The sequence below is a fragment of the Diabrotica virgifera genome, chromosome 9, assembly GCF_917563875.1.
Source record: "Diabrotica virgifera virgifera chromosome 9, PGI_DIABVI_V3a".
Lineage (NCBI taxonomy): Eukaryota > Metazoa > Arthropoda > Insecta > Coleoptera > Chrysomelidae > Diabrotica > Diabrotica virgifera.
Genome location: NC_065451.1, coordinates 181,911,394 through 181,918,082, shown reverse-complemented (window position 1 = coordinate 181,918,082; position 6,689 = coordinate 181,911,394).

Below are 6,689 nucleotides of genomic sequence, written 5' to 3'. Positions count from 1 at the left end.
GTAAGTTGTTTTATTTAAAAAACAAAAATACAGAATACAAAATTCCTCCATACAGAATAACCATACACAGTCTCGCAATCACGGAATCAAACTATCAACAACCACACACACAGACACATACAACGATACCAGACCGGAGATGGAAGCAACCGCTCACTACGCGGTTACACAGGTTTACACAGTGTCGATGATCAAAAACATTTATTTCAACACTTTTATTGACAAGCAAAGCCTCAACAGGACTCTTTGTTGGCTCAGTGTATGAAAAAACTTAATGTGGACCGTAAACGACTCAAGGATAATCCAAAAGTTTTACGAGCGTATACATGGGAATATTTCGTGTCTCAAAAGGGTGACAGAATAAAAACATGTCGGACCATGATCCAAAAACTTTTTCAAGCATCTGTGAAGCGCATTCGTGTAGTACAAAAGAAGGTAATTGAGGGAGATTCATTTACAGAAAAGCGAGGGACAATTGCCAACAGACCCCACAAATTGGCTTCCAACATTCATGACTTGCTTAAAGAAGCATTTGGAAACTATTCCGTTTAAGAAAAGTCATTATTCCCAACACAAATCCGAACTAAAATATTTTGAGAATCCCGAATTAAATATTAAAAAGCTGTATGAGCTTTTTGTACAATACTATAAAGAAAAGACATGCACAAATCTAAAGATGAAATACAAGACATACTTTCAGTATTTTAAGTCACTGCGTTCATACAGTTTCAACAATCCCAAAACAGACATGTGATTTCTGCACAGAATGTAAACAAAAACTATCTATTAATCCTAACGATGCCTGTGCAATTTCCTATCGCCTTCACAATGTGAAAGTAAAGCGACATATAGCAATGAGAAGGAATTTGATAGAAAGAAGTAAAACTGACAGTAGTTGCCTTGTTATTGAATTTGACTATGCACAAAATCTACCAGTTCCGAAACTCAATGTAACAGTGCAGTTTTATAAACGTCTACTTTGGTGTTATCTCTTTAATATACATATTCACAATGTAGCCCAATAAATGACCGTTTTGGAGTGTAATTTCCAGGGGCAACTCCGAATTGCATGAAAATTTGGATTTAGGTTATGCTTACACTCCCCTTCAAAGATAAATTTGTGCCGTTGGTTGCTTTTACTTGGGGGTGACATTTACCCCTTCTCGAGGGGTGAAAAACGCGTGTTTAAAATAAGGCCGGAAATGGATAAATTGACTTATTTTAAGCACCTTTTGTTCTATAAAGTTTTTTACGTAAGTCAATACTTATTCGCGATTTAAAATGTTGCTTTTTCGACAAAAAAAAACTACGTTTTCAGACCGTTTTTCCCAAATAACTCAAAAAGTAAATATTTTATCGAAAAAAATATTTTCAGCAAAAGTGTAGCCCATAAAAACAAAAAAAAATGGTGTACCAGTAAAGTCTACAAATTGAGTAGAAGCAAAGTTGTAGCTCATGAAAAATACGTTCTTATTCGTCTAATTCCAAATCGAATAATTCAACGCAAAATCACCGAAGAAAGCGTTTTTCGGGAAAACCTTATTAACATTTTTAAAGTATCGAAAAAAGTTTATTATTTGTTTTTTACAAAAGTTTACAGCATCAAAAATAAACGAGTTACACTGAAAAAAAAGTTGGCCCCTTTTTTTTGTAAAAAAAATCGTGAAAACCTCCCTCTATTTAGCACCCTAAATGAAATTAATCGTTTGGCTTTACCATCTATTTTAACTGTATGTGTATTGTTTATACGATCTGTAAGTTTGATTGGTTTGAAATGCTTATTTTTGAAAACATTTGGTTTTATAATAAAAAAGAATTTTCGAAAAATTTTTGAAAAATTTCATTTTTTCAAAATAACTAAAAAGTATTAGTGATAAGAAAAATCTTAGAGTACAAAATGTAGGTTTTGCTATTATAAATATGCTAGTTTCATTTTGTTTCTCAGTAAGACAAAAATTGGTTAAGATATGGCTGTTCAAAATTTGCATACACTCGTGATTAGTGACTCATTCAAGCTTTCTCAATTATAACCCTTTCAAAAATAAACACTTTAAACCAGTGAGACTGACAGATCATATAAAAAATAGATAGGTAAGTAAATTGTTTGTAAAGCGGTAGCGATTAATTTCATTTGGGGAGCTAAACACGGCGAGATTTTCATGATTTTTTACAAAAAAAAAAAGAGGGCCAACTTTATTTTGAGCGTAACTCGCTTACTTTTAATGATAAAACTTTACTTAACAATTAAAACAAAGGCTTTTTATAAACACTTTAAAAAAGTTTTATGGAACGTCAATGGGGTCATAAATCGGAAGAATGAAATTGAGGCATTTTTAAAATTTCACAACCTAGATATAATTCTAATATCTGAATCTCACTTAACAGAAAATAGTTTTAGAATATCCAACTATTTAATGTACAATGCTGCCCATCCAGACGCAGCAAGAAGAGCCAGTGCTGGAGCAGCTATAATCATTAGAAAGGGTATAAAACACCATATTTTACAAAAGATTGAACAACCAGATCTACAAGCAGTCTCCATTGAAATAGAAGATTGGATCGGACCAATCTCGATAGCTGCTGTATACTGCCCACCAAATTATAGAGCTAACAAAAATTCTTTAAGTAATCTCTTTAACCAACTTGGTAACCGTTTCCTGACAGGTGGAGACTATAACGCCAAACATACTAGTTGGGGTTCAAGACTGTGCGCTCCTGGAAGAGGCAGGGTACTACATCAAATCATATCAGAACAACACTTGGACCATTTGTCTACGTATCAGCCTACATACTGGCCATCCGACCCGCAGAAAGTTCCCGACTGTTTAGATTTCTTTGTTACAAAAGGGTTCTCAAGGAGATATCTAAGTATCGAATCAAATTTCGATATAGAGTCTGATCATACTCCTGTAGTAGCAACTGTACATTCAGGAATTAAAGAAAAAGAGCCTCTGCCCAAAATGCACAATTACAAAACCAACTGGCAAGCTTTCAGAGAAAGGGTTGAAGCAAATATTGAACTAAACGTATCACTAAAGTCACCAGAAGAACTAGAAAAAGAAATCCAAAATTACACAACAACTATTCAGGAAGCTGCATGGAAATCAACACCTACACCAACAAAAGCAAAACAAAAAATTAATTGTCCAGTAAATGTCAGAGAAAAAATAATTGAAAAAAGGTATCTGAGTAGAACTTGGAAGCAAACTAGACATCCATATGACAAGTTAAGGCTCAATAGAGCAGCACGACAATTGAAGGAACTACTAAAACAACTAAAAAATAACAGCGTTCAAGAATACCTAGACAATTTAACGCCGTCAGATGCCAGCGATTATGCGCTATGGAAGGCTACAAAAAAATTAAAACAGCAACATCGTTATATCCCACCAATTAGAAAATCCAACGGAACATGGGCCAGAACAAACAATGAAAAGGCAGAAACTTTCGGCGAATACCTAGAAGAAGTTTTCAAACCTATACCAGCTGCTGCCACAAATAACGATCAAGAAATCTACAATTTCCTACAGAACCAAACCCCGACAGGAGAAAACACACTACACGTTTCACCCAAAGAAGTTCAAAACATAATCAACAATAATCTAATAAAAAAGAAAGCACCTGGCTATGACTTAATCACAGGTGAGGTAATTAAAAATCTACCTACCAAAGCAATTAAAATGCTAACTCAATTGTGTAATGCGGTACTAAGGCTAAAACACTTCCCAATCCAATGGAAAATTGCGGAAATTATCCTTATACAAAAATCAGGAAAACCTCCAAATGAGCCCACTTCATATCGACCAATTAGTTTAATACCAGTAATGTCTAAGATCATGGAAAAAATAATAGAAAAAAGACTTCTACAAATACTAACAGACAGAAATATGATACCCGACCAAAAATTTGGCTTTAGGAAAGAGCATGGTACCGTCGAACAAGTTCACAGAGTGGTCAACGTTATAAATAAAACCTTTGAAGAAAAAAGTTACTGTTCAGCAGCATTCCTCGATGTTAGCCAGGCTTTTGATAAAGTTTGGCATCAAGGACTGTTGTATAAACTGAAAAAGAACTTACCAGAGGAACTATATACACTCCTTAAGTCGTATTTATCAGAAAGATACTTTCGAGTGAAGTTTGAGTCAGGCTATACAAAACTATATCCCATCAGATCAGGGGTACCGCAAGGAAGCGTTCTGGGACCACAACTGTATCTGATTTACACAGCCGACTTACCCACAAATCGTGATACAACGACCACCACCTTTGCAGACGATACTGCAATCCTAGCAATACACAAAAATCCCGTCGAAGCTGCTGCAAAACTCCAGAGAGTATTAAATCAAATCAATACTTGGGCACAAAATTGGAGAATTAAATTGAATGAACAAAAATCAAACTATATTGTTTTTACAAAATGTCACGGTGAATCACCTACAGTAACAATAAATAATAAGGTAATTCCCTCAGTTACCTCTGTAAAATATCTGGGCATGCACTTGGACAGGGGATTAACCTGGAGAACCCATATATGGAACAAACGGAAACAACTGGGCATAAAATTTAGTCAGCATTATTGGCTTCTAGGGCGTAAGTCTAAGCTCACTACAAGAAATAAACTGCTAGTCTACAACACAATATTTAAATCAGTATGGGCATATGGTCTGCAGCTCTGGGGAACAGCATCCAAGTCGAATGTGTCCATAATTGAGAGATTCCAGTCCAAGGTGTTACGTTCAATAATCGATGCTCCGTGGTTTGTTACTAACAGGGATATTTACAATGATCTGGAAACGAAAACCGTCAGTGAAGTGATAGTGGAGTTAAGTGCAAAATACATCGTACGTCTTGAAAGCCACGCGAATGTGCTTGCAATTAATTTGTTAGACAACAGTCAGGAAACGAAAACGGTTAAAGAGACAGACACCATTAGATTTACCGCACAGACATTAACATTGTTACAGTAGCTAAATTAATATATTTATGTAATACAGTAATTTAATATTATCTCTATAGAGATGTGTGGCGCTGGTCACAATCTCTCTTCATGTCATTATTTCTCAGATAAAATGTGCCTATTGTTATATGTCATAACAGATTGCCTAATAAACATATAAAAAAATAATAAAAAAAAAGTTTAAATGGGTTTTTCCCGAAAAATGCTTTATTTTTCGGTGATTTCACCTTGAAATATTCTATTTGGAATTAGACGAATAAGAACGTATTTTTCATGAGCTACAACTTTGTTTTTATTTGATTGATAGACTTTACTGATACACCATTTTTTTGGGTATTTTATAAGCTACACTTTTTTCCAAATTTTCGTGCAATTCGTGCCCCTGAAAATTACACGGTATCGCCGAATTTCCCGTTCATTTACTGGGCTAATGATGGGTTGTCTTTTATGTATACATTTATGGAAGGACAAGGGAAAAAGGCGCCGATTCTGTTATTTCATTCGTCTATGACCGCTTGTGCAAAAAAATTAATGGCGATGTCACTGAAATCGTACTTTTGTCGGATGCGTGTGGAGGACAAAATAAGAACATTTCAATGGTAAAATTTGGAATGTGGCTAGCACACAAGTTTAACGTCAATATTCGACATATATTTCCGGTTCGTGGCCATTCCTTTAACCAGTGCGATCGCAATTTTGGGCTGGTAAAGTCATCTTTAAAAAAGAAGGAAATAGGGACGGCAAAGCCATATTTGGAAGCAATAGTGCATTGTCGGAAAAATCCATCTCCTTTTAATGTTGTCATGGACACAACGCTAATCAAAAATTGGACTGAAAGTTTGGAAGGACTCTTTCTGAAACAAAGGGACTTGTTTTCAGCATTCAACAGTATGTACAAATGAAATACAAAAAAGACGGAACATTGGCTTGTTCTCAAACATACATGGAAAATTACATACCATTCACAATTTGGAAAGGAAGAAACATAAACACAAACATTGCTCTTCAAACTGTCCCAGTGCAGTGGTTGGAATAAAGCCGGCGAAGGAAAAAGACGTGAGAGATCTATTTTCGTTTTTGTCCCAAGAAGATGAACAATGGATATGCTGGATACTAGAAGAAGTTTCTGTATAACTTTCTTTGTATAATAATAACTTGTTTTAATGTTTATTTTTTACGTCATTTGCCAAATAAAGATTTTCTTAAACTTATTTCATACTTTCGCAAATGATCTGTGGAAAAAGGGCCCATGACAAGCTAATGTAAAAAATTATATTTACATAAAAATGTGTCTGTATATCTTTGAAACATCTTATTGTAACTTTAGTTTAAATACAATACTTTTATTTTAGCTTTCAATAAAGTTCAAAGTTTTAATCTTTGTTTTCAAAATACTTGTTAAATTTTCAATTGCGTTTTTCTCAAAAGCGCGCCATTTGGCATATGGGCCCTTTTTCCGGGGATGGCCTCAATTATTACACACTAAAATTATTTTTAAAAACTATACACAACCAAATCTACAAAAATGTCTGCACTAATAATAAAAATGTGAATGTCGGCTGGAAGCTGCTTCCATACAGCCATGATGTGGACTAGTCAATTTGAGTTCATTGGTACCTCGGGCATAAAACATTGGATATTTTATACATCCATGTTCTAAATCACATCTTTTTCATATGTTCCTATGACGGATCAATTATAAAGGGTTTATACCCAAATATTTTTTACTTTG